Source organism: Symphalangus syndactylus, chromosome 4 (assembly GCF_028878055.3).
Source record: "Symphalangus syndactylus isolate Jambi chromosome 4, NHGRI_mSymSyn1-v2.1_pri, whole genome shotgun sequence".
In the NCBI taxonomy this organism is placed as follows: domain Eukaryota; kingdom Metazoa; phylum Chordata; class Mammalia; order Primates; family Hylobatidae; genus Symphalangus; species Symphalangus syndactylus.
In genome coordinates this window covers 143,648,126-143,662,652 of record NC_072426.2, presented here as the reverse complement: position 1 = coordinate 143,662,652, position 14,527 = coordinate 143,648,126, and the positions used below count along the sequence as shown (strand labels likewise).

The window sequence follows — 14,527 nt, the reverse complement described above, 5'->3', positions numbered from 1 at the left end:
CCTAATAAGTATTTGTTATCTCTGGGTTAAGACTAAGATACGGTACAGGTTTGATGGTTACAGCAAGTGAAGACAAATTTTCAATCAAATCGTTATCTAATAGTGTTTGAGGATAGGACTAACTTCCATTTATGGGCCAACTATTTTATATCAGGAAACTGTAAGTAATCACTTTTTTGTGTTTTAAGAATCGTGGATTCACTTAAGGCACATCAAACTTCATTTGTGATGCACCTTTGCTATGACGGTAACATTAAATCAGTCAGTCACTCTCAAAGAGCTTGTTAACTTGAAATGTGTTGATTATGTTAATGAAGTTATAGACTACAAAATTCCTAATCAACTTAAGTATCCTTTTTCTTCTGGAAAAATAATGCCTTTTTATCTCCTTTAATACTTATCTACTACCATTTCTATGCACTAACTGCTCTTCTAAGAATTTTATACATATTATCTCATTTAGTCTTCACAACAACTCCTTAAACTGACTCTGTCATAATCCCTATGTTATTGGTGGAGGCAAGGGAAAGGTGAGTGCTTTGCCAAGATCAACCAGCTAACGTGGGGAGCTGGCTTCCAAACCAGATAGTCTGGCTCCAGAATCCACATCCTTAACTCTTAACCTTCACATATCCTCTCTATGCTGCCTCTTTGACTCACCATTAAATGACGAGCAACTCTCAGAACTTCGCTGCTTCACTTTCTGTTGTGAAAAAATTCTGCTTCTGTTCATAGGAAACAGAAAACTACAGGAGGAAACGAGAAATTTGTTAGCACAAAGATATAACAAGATGAAGTTGACACTTTACAAAGTCATCGATCTCAGCCTAGCCCACTAAAATCACATGGACTATTATTCTTGATGCCTCTCTGTGTCTCTCTTCCCAAGCTTGCATAAGACCAGGATTGATGACAGTGACACAGAGCAGTCCTTCTCAACCAGGCATAATTTTTGTCCCCTCGCCCCCACCCCTGGGAATATTTGGCAATGTCCAGAAGCTTTTTGAGTGTCACAATTGAGGGAATCTATTGGTTAGAGGCCAGGAATGATGCTAAACATCCAGAAGTGGACAAGATAGCTTCCCAAAATGAAGAAGCATCCAGTCAAAAATGTCAGTAGTGCCACTGTTGATAAACCCTGACTTAGGATATTCCATCTTCACAAATATTCATGTCAGCAGCAGTATCTATCTTTGGTCTTGTGGCCTCAGTTGATTGGATATGAAGCATAGTACTAATGAGCTATAGCTCATCCATCCTTCATTCTCCCAGCCACTTTATGTGTCTTTATGTGGCTATGGTGGATGACATGACTTTGAGGTCTAAAAAACTTCAGAAACCCACAAAGAAAACTTTTTAAAAATCTGCTGTAATTGTCACCTAATTATCGAATTATCTAAGGAGGAACCCTTTGACAAGGAAATGCTGTCAAATTAAGGGAAAAACAAATTCCATTTACCCCTTGTCGTTTAGAAAGGCAAAGAGATTTAGCAGCCATCAGAGATGTACAATTTTCACATTCACCCATCAACGCCTAAGGGAAAAAAAAAAAGAGTTTCAGGGAATGAGTTTGACTCACACTGTTATGCTGGAGCAGTTACTGACAGGGAAGGTATGAAAACAAATCATATCCCTCAACTCAAAGAAGATTACAAAGATATTTGCCTCTACAGAAACAGACTTGTATAAAAAGTTATTTCTGCAAAATATAATATGTAGAAATGTCCTTGATGACAAAAAATTCTTAGAGATTTCTCATTTTTTGTATTATTTTCAAGTACAAAAGGAGTCAGAAATGAAAGTAAATCAAAACGATTTCTTTGAAATGCTATAGTTCATATGCAAAATGCTGCTACTAAAACACTAGCGGTACAACAGGTGCATAATTGTTCTATACTGAATCTACCTAACAGCCAGTGTGTCACCAACTCACATTTTTGAACAAAGGCATGAGTTCTCTAGGGCTGGAGTTTCAAATGAAGAAAACTGACACCCATGAGATGAAGCCTCCTTTATTTTTATGTTATAACCAGTGGTGCCACCAGCACCATCCTCAAAGCACAGCTATGAATATCACCTCCCATGCAATGTGCGTACATTTCTAGCTTAGTGGATTGAGGGTCAATGTATAACATAGGTAGAGTACAATCTATTTTATGCTTAGTCAACAATATTTCCTTTACGGAAGAAACAATGCTTCCCAGAATCCCAACTAACAAGTCACAAGGCCATTTTTCACACTTCAGAGGTAGATAAGAATACAGAAAAATGAGCAAAACAGCCCATAGTGAAGATATGACCCTAAAATATATAAAGTATTTTTTCCACAGAAGAATAAGAAATAATAAAGTCTTCCACAGAGAGGGATTGCGTTACTATTACTAACATACATGAAATGTATAAAAGTTGTCTTCAAAAGGCAAAAATCCTCAGATCTTGTACCATAAATTCAGGAAGCCACAAATATACAGAATGAGAAACATAACCATCTCACTTTGTAATCATTAAGGGAAAAATGAAAAACACTACTCTATGTAAATTTAGAAATTCACATCATTTATGGGTTATCTACTTGACTCATTTTCAAACTGTTAGGTCTTTATACATATAATTTCCTATCTGAAGATACTCTCAGACTTGTCTATCATTTATTTAAACATACTTATCAAAAGTTTCTTCCTCTTTTAATCTGTCAAATTCTAATAGCCTAATGAATTTAAAGAATATGTTCCTCCCGGCTGTTTTGTTCTGCTGGCTACCACACTTACTATGCTTCATTTCTTGTATGGTCAGTAATTGTTTATAGGGAGCTACTCATTTTCCTGAAAAATTATTTGTGGGAATTCTCTGAGATGAAGATGAAGTTATATTACTCCAGAGAAGGTTCGTTTACGCTTCCACCAGGAAATTTTACAGTCCAATATTTCATTGAATTGAAGATATTGCTGATCCTCGGGTACATTTTGATGTAAAATGTGGGGGCAGGGAGGATTAAGTGCATGATAGAATCAATGAAATACAATAAATTTATGGTTTGGGATTTTATGGACAATCCAAAATATACATCTTTGGACAAAAAAATCCATGCTGGCTTAGAGTTACAACTCTTCAGTTGAATTTCCCATCCCACTCCCACTCTTTAACGCATCAAGACTAAATTCCTATAATCTCTTTAAGGTAGGGAAGGTGGAAAGGGAGATTTTCCTCTTGTTCCTCACAGAATGAGGCAAATGCCATTTGAGTTCAGCTTTCTGGAGTTCTCCTATCAGACTCCTCAACTTAGGAGAACTCTGGTCTTTGTCTTTTGAGGGAATTCTGTTCTTTTGATCCCATACTCTACTGGAGTATCAAGGTTTTGGCAAGTCCCTTTCTGACAAAAACAACTCTATTGCGATACTTATCTCCCTGGGTTTCTGTCTTCAATTAGACTTTGGCCCTAAAATTTCGTATTATCTTGTCATCTCCACCATGTTTTTAAGGAGATGTATTTGTATTTTATTCATTCTTTCAGCAAACTGCCTAGCCACTATATTACTGGACAGAGATAGCTCTATTGAAATAACTACAATCCAACTTTGGTATTATTTCTTAGAAGAAAACTGAGCTGCAATTCAAGATGGTAGTTAACAGAGCAGGAGCACTGTCATCTCGGACAAACACCACCACTTTAAGTTCCAGCTTCCTTTCTAGCCACATGCATTTCAAGGAAATCACTTCTCTTCTAACTATAAGCAGCCAGAAAGAGCAGACAGTAAAACACAGATAAGTCAGCTCAGGCACAGAGGGAGGTGGGGGAAAGTCTCTTGAGTAACTGCCGAACTTCACCCTCATACCATGGGCCCCAGCAAAACAGTGGGCCTTAATAAGCACATTCCTTTCCTTTCAGGATGCACTGAAATAGGGAAGCTAAAAGCGGACTCAGGGGTATGCCTGCAGCTACAGAAAAGTGTATGGGAACAGACACACAACTCTCCCTCCCAAATAAGCACAACAAAGGGACACAGAAGCAGTCCAAGCCTCTGATAAACTCTCCCACCCTGAATCCTTAAAAACTCTCAGTCTGTAAAAGAGTGTGCCTCTGACCTAACTTGGCCAGAAGCTCCTCTCTGGTTTGTTTTCTCTAAAATAAACCTGTCTTGACTGGCAAGCCACCTTTCATGTTTCTTTCCTCTTTAATTCTTTCTTTAATTTCTTTAATTCTTTAATTTCTTTCCTCTTTAAGTAGCACGTGCAGTTAGTTGCCTCCTGACTTTCTTGAGAAAATTTTAAAGTTACAGTAAAGAAATATAAAAAAGTAAATTATGACAGTAAAGAAAACAGGAGGCAGCATCAGCAGGCTAGAGATTTTTACACATTTCTGGAAGATGTGGTAAAACAAAGAGTATTGAATGACTTTTTTAAAATTTTGAAAGTTGCCAAAAAAGTAGATTTTAAATGTTCTCACCACAAAAAAAAATGAAAGTATGTGAGGTAATACTTACGTATATTAGCTCAATTTAGCCATTTTACAATGTATACATTATATTGTATACATGTATTTAAAATGTGTACATATTTCAAAGCAATATGTTGTCCATGAAAAATAAATACAATTTTTATTGCTCAATTAACATTAATAAAATAAAACAAAAACAAACAAATGAGTGGGGGAAAGATCTGAAGGTCTCAGATCAAATACATGTGAGAGGGAGATGCATAGAGGTGGTAGCTGATTTTCCTGGTGCAACAACTGATCCGTTGTGACCATGAAGTTAGGCTGAAAACAGGTGAAGTAATTGAAATTATGTCCTCAGTTCTTACCTGTTCTTACCCATGTTTTCTCTCTCTCTCTCTCCTTCTCTCTCTCTCTCTCTCTCTCTCACACACACACACACACACACACACACACACACACCCTTCCTTCTATATCCCAGGTAAAACAACAATTGGTGTTAAAAATGAACATTTTCCTGGGAAAAACTAGATGTTGCTAGTAGAAAGTCCTGATGACCAAAAGAAAGCATTTAGACTCCTACAACTTTATAGCTGGCTTCCCACCTGCTCAACCTGAAGAAAACCCTGCCAGGTGACAAGCCCTACCCACTTACAGAGAACTGTCAATCAGACTTCCCAGTCAGGGGAGAGTTCTTTAGGGGAAGCAAAGCAAATGAAATCCACACCAGGTACCTGGAATATTACCTCTTCCCATTTAAGTAAAAAATAACAACCAAGAATTCCCAGACATGTAAAGAAAAACAAAAGCATAAAAATAATACACTATCATAGATTGACTGGAAATTGGAAAAAGGACCTGTTTGGGGATGATAAAAATGTTCTAAAACTGAATCATGGTACAGGCTGCCTGCGCAAAGTTGGGAAATTATTTTAAAACATTAAATTTGACACTGAAGGCAGGTAAATGCTATTTATGGTATACAAGTGATACCTCAATTAAAGCTGGTTTTAAAAAGCAATATACTGATTAAAAAGCAGTGTCAATGAGAAAATAGCACCAGATCATGTTAAACGATTAAGGAAGACTTTATTCAAGAATATTGCAATAGGGGAGAGAGCTCAGCTTAGTCTGAACTCGACATTACTAAAACAAAGGGTGCAGGAGAGCTGGGATGGAGGGATGTGTTTGCTAATTGGCCTTACCCAGAGAAAAGGTAAACATTCTGTTCTATCTTCATGACAAGAGGTGGTTTTATAACTTGGAGCAAGGTGTCCGTTAGAATTAGACTCTTCCCCAAACACCGACGCTGGGAGATAGAGGCACTGTCTTTCCTGATGATTACATTTGAAAGGGATGGCTCCCAGGTTCTTGAGAGGAACAGGCCTGAGTTATAAAAGTGATAAGAAGCTTTTTTTTTTTTTTTTTTTGAGACAAAGTCTCCCACTGTCACCCAGGCTGGAATGCAGTGGCACGATCTCGGCTCACTGCCACCTCTGCCACCCGGATTGATGCCATTCTCCTGCCTCAGCCTCCTGAGTAGCTGGGACTACAGGCATCTGCCACCACGCCCAGCTAATTTTTTTGTATTTTTAGTACAGATGGGGTTTCACCGTGTTAGCCAGGCTGGTCTCGAACTCCTGACCTTGTGATCCACCTGCCTCGGCCTCCCAAAGTGCTGGGATTACAGGCGTGAGACACCGCTCCCGGCCTAAGAAGCTTTTTTAATGATTTGCATCTCAAAGGGACAAGGAAAGAATTTATAACTGCCAGTTTTCTAAAGTAAATGCAGTAAGAAAAGTGAGTTTGGAGGCCTAAAGGCAAGAAGCATGTCTAAAGTTTAGTCAAGCTGAGGGGAACTTTAAGGCCCTCTTGATGACAAGCAACCCAACAAAAGAAAATAATTGGCCCCCAAAACAAAAACAGAAAAACAAGAGGGCAAAAAGCATTCACTACTTTTAAAATTTTTAAACTAATTTTTGCAGATGCATTAAAAATTGTATCTCTAAGATAAGAACTAAAAAGTCAGCATACAATAATTGTCTCTTCTCCAAAATAATAATAATTTAAAAATTTATGAAGTCACAGAAATTTCCCAGAAAAGGGGAAAAATGAGAAACAATATGATGGAAAATATAAATGTATTATTTCCTTCAAATCCCCAAAAGTTGTGAACATAAAGTGTGCTGAAAAGCAATACACGAAACCAAATTCCATTACTAAGAAAAACTCGGGCAGCAAAAACTTTCCGTTTGTATTATATTACCTGGCTTTTCACAGTATTTTCTACCAAAAAATAATGCAACTCATTTTTCTATGTTGAGTCAAGGAATAAGGTGGAAAGAATAGATTTTACAGACATTTGGGATAAATTTACTTTTTAAGAGGTGGGAACCACAGAGAAAAGCTTGAGCTTTATGTTAGGCATTTATACACTTCTGAATGAATTATTAAATAAGCACTCGGTATTTTTTGTTATACTTCACCTGTGACTTAACCGCTAAAATAATTATCACAATGTGGTCTGGTGAAATGAAAAAGCTAAAATTAGGCTTTAAAAAGTCATTTTTAATTAAAATGCTTTGATTACACTTTAATATATCTTTTGTGTCATGTTGCTTCACTGTTAATATTACTTTTACTTTTGATCTCTTGATTTGGAACAAAGAAATGTAATGAAAAAATTAATTACACTGGGCTAAAAGGTAATTACAAAATAATCAGGAATTTCTATTAAAAAATTTATAATAACCTTGCTGCTATTAGAAATCTATTCCCTTTATGTTATGTAGGTAGAAGCCAGAGATTATAACTACTTTACAATGTAAACATGTCACCTCAGCATTGAAAATGCTATCAACAAAAATGCCAGAGTTGACAGTTGTCAGAAAACTTGTCTCCCTGATAGGTCAGCCTTGGGTTCTCCAGTACTATGAATCCAGTTAGTAAGGTGGGTGTTTTGGGGGAGGGGAGCCCTTGCAGGTATTAAGAGTCTGGATAAGATGGTCAATAATACAGAGAAAAACATGAATGATGCGAGTTCATTTGGGTAGTGGAATCCTGAAGGCATCTGGACCATGAATCTAGTTAACGAGGTTGGGAATGGGGTGGTAGGGTGAGGAATTCTTACAGATATACAAAGCCCCTAACAACCGAAGGGAAAGAAAGAATGATGATGGGTTTCCAATTAGTTTCAGGGTTCTGGGACCCACATGAACCACGGCATGGGGTTCTGCCACTAGGGACCAGGTAGCAGCACCCAGGACACCTGAAAAAAGGAACCGAGGCATAAAAACAGCACTTTCTTCCCTAAGGCAAATGCTCTTTATTCCCTGCCCAGTGCAACATGAGGTTCAAATTCTGGGCAGACTGAATTCATAAGCAGGAACAAGTAAGTCTACCAGACAAAAGTCAGTAAGTATAAGTAAGTATGCAGTAGCAGAAGCGAGAAAATTCTGTCAGGCATATTTCTCATGTGGTAGATAAAGCATTCACTCCACATGAAAATCAGGATAAAACTGTATATTCTACAAATTCACATATCTACTAGTGGAGGTTAAAACAATGTGAGCATTTTAACATATCAGGAAAACAAATAACTTGAGATAACAGAATATTGAGGACAGAAAGGCAAAATCAAACATACCTTATTCAAGTGCTTTTGTGGATTAGATGTGCTGAGCTCTAAAACCGCAGGAATGATGCATCTTAATACTCTTACCAAGAAATGTAGCTTTGCTTCCTTCAGCCAAACTTGAGCAACTCTTGAGCAACTCCAGAGAGGATGGTCCTGTTAATTCTCTAGCAGATGTTTTAAGCAAGATTTAGCTTAAGTTAAAGCAACAACCAATAGACTTTATATATTTTTTAAATTAATCCTCACCTAGAAAATTGATAGTTCATACCAGCCTCTGGCTTGCTAAAATTTTTACTTACTGTATCTATTTAGGTTAATAAGTATTAAGTTCAAATAATATGATTTTTGTTATCTTATGTTCGATGGATTTATTTGCTACTGCTCTACTTGTACAATTTGCTAACAAGCTCCTTCTAAGGCATAGACTACACGTGGGAATCAGAAAAACGCATCCACTGCAGCTCTCTTCATAATTGCTGAAATGGTGACACAGAGAGGAGGAAAAAGTGGACAGTATTTCCTATCTGTCATCAATTTGAGGGAATCAAAGGCATTAATTAATCTATAGTTTCACCCTGACTGCATGCTGGAATCGCATGCCTCATCTAAAATAAATTCATAATTTCCGGGTATGTTACCCAGACCTGGAAATTTTCCTAAAGTGTCTTGGGCAATTCTCCTCTACAGCCAGGATTGAAACCACCAGGTTAAAAGGCCATTCTTAAGATTCAATCTTGGATTCAAATCCATGTTAATTCTCTAGTGCAGTAGTCCCCAGCCTTTTTGGCACCAGGACTGGTTTTGTGGAAAACAATTTTTCCATGGACAGGGGCAGGAAGGGATGGTTTGGGGATTATTCAAGTGCATTACATCTAGCATGCACTTTATTATTAATACATTGTAATATATATAATGAAACAATTATACAACTCACCATAATGTAGAATCAGTGGGAGTTCCAAGCTTGTTTTCCTGCAACTAGATGGTCCCATCTGTGGGTGATGGGAGATAGTGACAGATCATCAGGCATTAGATTCTCATAAGCAGCACGCAACCTAGTTCCTTTGCATGCACAGTTCACAATAGGGTTCATACTCCTATGAAAATATAATGCCACCACTGATCTGATAGGAGGCAGAGCTCAGGAGGTAATGTGAGTGATGGGGAGCAGCTGTAAATACAGATGAAGCTTCACTTGCTTGCCGGCTGCTCACCTCCTGCTGTGCAGCCTGATTCCTAACAGGCCGTGGACCAGTCCATGGCCTGGGGCCTGGGGACCTCCTACTCTAGTGGGCAAAGGACACAATCAGAAATTTTTCAAAAGAAGACATACAAGCAGCAACAAACATATGAAAAAATGCTCAACATCACTCATCACTTATCAGAGAAACACAAATTAAAACCACAGTGAAACACCAACTTAAACCACTCAGAATGGCTACTATTAAAAAGTCAAAAAACAACAGATATTGGTGAGGTTGAGGAGAAAAGGGAATGCTTATACACTGTCAGTGAGAATGTAAATTAGTTAACCCCTATGGAAAACAGTGTGGAGATTTCTCAAAGAACTAAAAATAGAATTACCATGTGATCCAGCAATCCCACTATGGGTGTCTACCCAAAGGAAACTAAATCATTATATTAAAAAGACCCCTGGCCAGGCACTGTGGCTCACAGCTGTAATCCCAGCACTTTGGGAAGCCAAGGCGGGTGGATCACGAGGTCAAGAGATCAACACCATTCTGGCATAGCAAAACCCCGTCTCTACTAAAAATACAAAATTTAACTGGGTGTGGTGGCACATGCCTGTAGTCCTAGCTACTCAGGAGGCTTAGGCAGGAATCACTTGAACCTGGGAGGTGGAGGTTGCAGTGAGCTGAGATCACACCACTGCACTCCAGCCTGGCAACAGAGCGAGATTCCATCTCAGTTAAAAAAAAAAAAAAAGAGACCCCTGCACATGTACGTTTATTGCAGCAGTATTTATAATAGCAAAGTCATGGACTCAATCTAAGTGTCTATCAATGGATGCTGGATAAAGAAAATGTGGTACATACACTCAATGGAATACTACTCAGCCGTAAAAAGAAATCGCATCTTTTGCAGCAACATGGATGGAATTGGAGGCCATTACCTTAAGTGGAATAACTCACAAAGAGAAAGTCAAATACTGCATGTTCTCCCTTATAAGTGGGAACTAAACAATGTGTACACACATGGACATACAAGTGGAATAATACACATTGGAAACTACAAAAGGTGGGAGGGTGGGGGTGTGAGGGATGAGAAATTACCTATTGGATGTGGTGTAAACTATTCAGGTGATGGGTACACCAAAAGCCAAGACTTCACCACTACACAATATATCCATGTAGCAAAAATGCATTTGTTCCCCTAAATCTATTTTTAAAATTGTAATAATTTTTTTAATGTATTTGACCTTAAGTGAGTCACTTCACCTGCATAATTCTGTTTCTTTACCTGTAAATAATACCTACCTTTTAGGGTTGATATATGGGTTAAATGAGATTATCTATTTAGGTTCTAGAGCCTGGCACACTGTAAACTCTCAATAAATGACAGGTTTTGTTTTTAGGTGGAATCTAAAGCTCCATATTAACTATGGTATTATTAATTCACTTTTTGATGATCCTAAGCAGTAGTATATAGTAGCAACTATTAAGAAAGCAACATTGACATACATCCCCATAAATAAGTTAATGTTCTCATCTCAATTGATCTTTTTGGTGGAAATAGTTTTAGATGCTAAAGAAGTGGGCAAGAGGTTCCTGAAAAGAGGCATATTACAATATATACTTTATATATAGCAGAATTTCACTATTTAACAAAAATGAAGCAAAAGAAAACAAACTAAAAAGACCTAAAAGAATTCAGTGCTAATGCTTGCCTCCAAAAAAAGAGTATTTATCACACCAGATAGCATGTTTTCAATTCTCTTTCTTAATGAGACTTTATCATCCATCTAGTTATAATGGATACAATTGCATATCTTAGAATCTACACTTTTAGATAGTTTTGACAAAATCATTAATAAATAAGATGAAAAGAACTTTTAGACATCAATTGGCATATCAGAAGGCAAAGTAAAACTTTACATAGCTATAAGAGGCAGCAGATTCCCTTGTGCAGTAATGACAATTCAGACTATTATTTCTTTTAGCTAGATAGAGAAAATAGTGTTAGAAACAAATTTTCAGTGCCACAAAATAAATAGCAGTCGAACATAAATTTGATTTTCTCAGCAAGGCAATTTTTACTTCTATAGAAGAGTGCGACTCGTGAATGGAGTAATGGTGAGAGCACACCTGAACAAGGGAGGGGAAGGGGTTGTTATCCCTGACACAGGTAGCCCCTACTGCTGTGTCATTCCCCTATTGGCTAGGGTTGGACCACACAGTCTAAGCTAATTCTGATTGGCTATTTTAAAGAGAGCAGAGGCACAAACTGGAGTGGCAGGGTGAGCAGTTTGGTGGAAAGGACAGTTACAGAACAGGTGACTCAGGATGACTCAGGTCAGAGCAGGTGACCGGGGTGACTCAGAATGGAGCAGGTGATAGAGGCTAGGAGGGGATTGTTTGCTGAAACTAGGGGCAAGGACACAAAGAGAATGAGGAAGTTAAACTTTAAAATGAAGAACAAAGAACAGGGGAGCTGAACATACTGATACATTGGTTCTTTGGAGATGATCTCAGAACTCATTGTAATTAACAATTCACAGGCTAAAACCTTTGAAGAGGAATTTATTATACCCTATAATAATACTGTAACTCACTGGGTTGGAAGAGAAAAGTGAGCTATCAATGAATTAATGTTCAGCTCCTTTAAGAGGAATCTGCAGTTTGTCTCATATATGTTGACAGGACACAACAAAGAAACATCCTCTCTGAAATCTGTGTGTGGACAAAAGTTGTCAAATGTCTACTGGACCCCAGTCCCAGCCGATAAAACACATCATTGTACATAGGACTTTCTATCTTGCACATTAATCTCCATTGCATTGTCTCAATCCCAAAACAAGACTGCCATATAAGAAGAGAAGGTGTTACCCATTGTATCCAGCTGACAGTGGTGACATTGTGTCAAGCTAATAATACTTAAACTTGGAATTCTCATGAATCTCGTTTAACACTTTTGCCACTTGCCAAGAGAAACACCATAACATCTGTCACTGAGGAGTTAATAATCTAGGAACAATCCCAGATTTACATTCAGAACAAATCACCCACCACCAACGTAACCCCATTTCAAACTTAAAAGGACCTACCTTCCTGTGAAACACACAGCTGTTTTCCTGTGAACTGTTGAAGGAGTCCCTCTGTATTCCACATGAGATCATTATTATGAAAAGATTTTGAAAACTAGCAACCAAAGCCTTCACAGTAACTCCTTGAACGTATTTTTTAATTGATGAGTAATATTTTATATATTTTATGAGGTACAATGTGATGTCTTGATATAGGTTTACATAAGAATAATTAAATCAAGTTAATTAACATATCTATCACCTCACATACTGTTTTTTGCAGTAAGAACATTTAAAATCTACATTTTAAAACAATTTTGAAATACACAATGCATTATTAATTACAGTCACCATGCTGTGCAATAGATCTCTAAAACATATCCCTCCTGTTTAACTGAAACTTTGTACCCTTTGAACATCTCCCCATTCCACTTACCTCCCTCCAGCCTCTGGTAAGCACCATTGTACTCTCTGCTTCTATGAATTCAACTTTTTTGGATTCCACATATAAGTGAGATCATGCAGTACTTATCTTTCTTTTTCTTTCTTTTTTTCTTTCTTCCTTTTTTCTTTCTTCTTTTCTTCTTTTTTCTTTTCTTTTTTTTTTTTTTGACAGAGTTTTGCTCTTGTTGCCTAGGCTAGAGTGCAGTGGCACGAGCTCAGCTCACTGCAACCACCACCTTCCAGTTTCAAGTGATCCTCCTGCCTCAGCCTCCTGAGTAGCTGGGATTACAGGCACCAGACACCATGCCCAGTTTTTAGTAGAGACAGGGTTTCACTATGTTGGCCAGGCTGGTCTCGAACTCCTGACCTCTTGATCCACCCACCTCAGCCTCCCAAAGTGCTGGGATTACAGGCGTGAGCCACCATGCCCAGCCAGTATTTGTCTTTCTATGCCTGGCTTATTTCAATTAACCTAATGTCCTTCAGGTTCATCCATGTTGTCACAAATGCCAGAATTTTCTTCTTTTTTAAGACTGAATAGTATTACATTGTGTATATATACCGTATTTTCTTTATCCTTTCATCCATTGGTGGATGCTTCTAATTTTGACTCCAATTCAAAGGAATACGTTCTATTTCAAAGAGGTTTTTTTTCTCATGCTATTCCATGGCTCTGGAAATGTCTGAACCAAAACACTTATCATCAATGTATTCTTTTTACTTGTCATTGTAAAAGTCCTCTTAGCATACATGGGCAAAGCTAATAGTAAGTTAATTTTAAAAGTCTGTTAAAAGAAAAAATCAAAAACATATACTTTTTTTATTTTATCTAAAAATGTATACATTTGCCAATGTGCTTATATATAACAAAGGCTTTTTTTAATTAAAGAATGAATCTGCTGGTTGAAGTCCTAAAACATCTTGTTTGCAGTAATCCATAGGCTTTAGTATTTTATTTAAATACAATGGAAATCTAAAGATTCTTACAATAATCAGAGTATATAACCTTTTGAAAATTTAAGATTTTCTCTAATCTTTTGTAGTCATCTTGCCCACACATAATTTAATGATTACTTGTATTACCTTTATTATAACCTTTCCAAAGACTTGAACTTAGTCTTCATAGAAATAAAACACTCTTTTATTGACAATGTCATTAGTTTCTATAATATTTGCTTGTAATATATTATTACAGAAATATATACAACTGTCATAAATAGATTTGGGAACCAACACCTAATTCTTGGCAAGCAGGTGCCTCACTGTAGACTTGGTAAAAAATAATCTACTAGGGGTGAGCATTCAGCATGTCCTGGCCATAAATTAGAATATGTTCCCTAGGGAATGGAAAGGTTTGATTTCAGCGAGTCAGTCTAACAGAGGTGCATTTAAAGAACGTCATTTATATTTGATGAATATTTTCATTTCATCATTTCACCTGATTCTCTTACTTGATTATAAACTCCATGAGGACTGAACTCCCTTAAGGAACTGACACTTAGTTATACACCTTAGAAACCAAACAAAAACATCCAGACTAATTTTAGTAAAATGTACGTAAAAAGTGAAATTATCAGTAAGTCACTCAGGTAGTGTATCTACATGATTACAAAGCTTCAGTTTCCTATTTTCAAAGTTATTTTACATCTCTGTTTTTAAACTACAAATAATGCTATGTTTAAATATGCTTTCAAATGTATGTAATAATAAGCTCGGACTGTAACTAAAATCAGATTGAATCAGATGTAGG

At 37.2% G+C, this 14,527-nt stretch overlaps 2 long non-coding RNA genes across 2 annotated transcripts in view; both read right to left on the bottom strand.

The window, feature by feature from the left end:
* The window catches only part of LOC134736524 (uncharacterized), a 100,063-nt gene extending 98,407 nt beyond the window's left edge, over positions 1 to 1,656 (bottom strand). Inside the window, exons 1-2 of the long non-coding RNA XR_010120615.1 lie at positions 1,460 to 1,656; positions 661 to 746 (exon numbers count right to left, since the gene is read on the bottom strand). This is a non-coding gene — a long non-coding RNA (uncharacterized lncRNA). The remainder of the gene's footprint in view (positions 1 to 660; positions 747 to 1,459) is intronic.
* Positions 1,657 to 8,077: 6,421 nt separating this feature from the next.
* LOC129481242 (uncharacterized) lies at positions 8,078 to 13,923 on the bottom strand. Its single transcript, XR_008657303.2, has 3 exons — positions 12,770 to 13,923; positions 9,004 to 9,061; positions 8,078 to 8,233 (listed from the first exon to the last, which is right to left on the bottom strand). It is a non-coding gene; the product is annotated as an uncharacterized lncRNA (long non-coding RNA).
* Between the last annotated feature and the right edge of the window lie 604 nt (positions 13,924 to 14,527).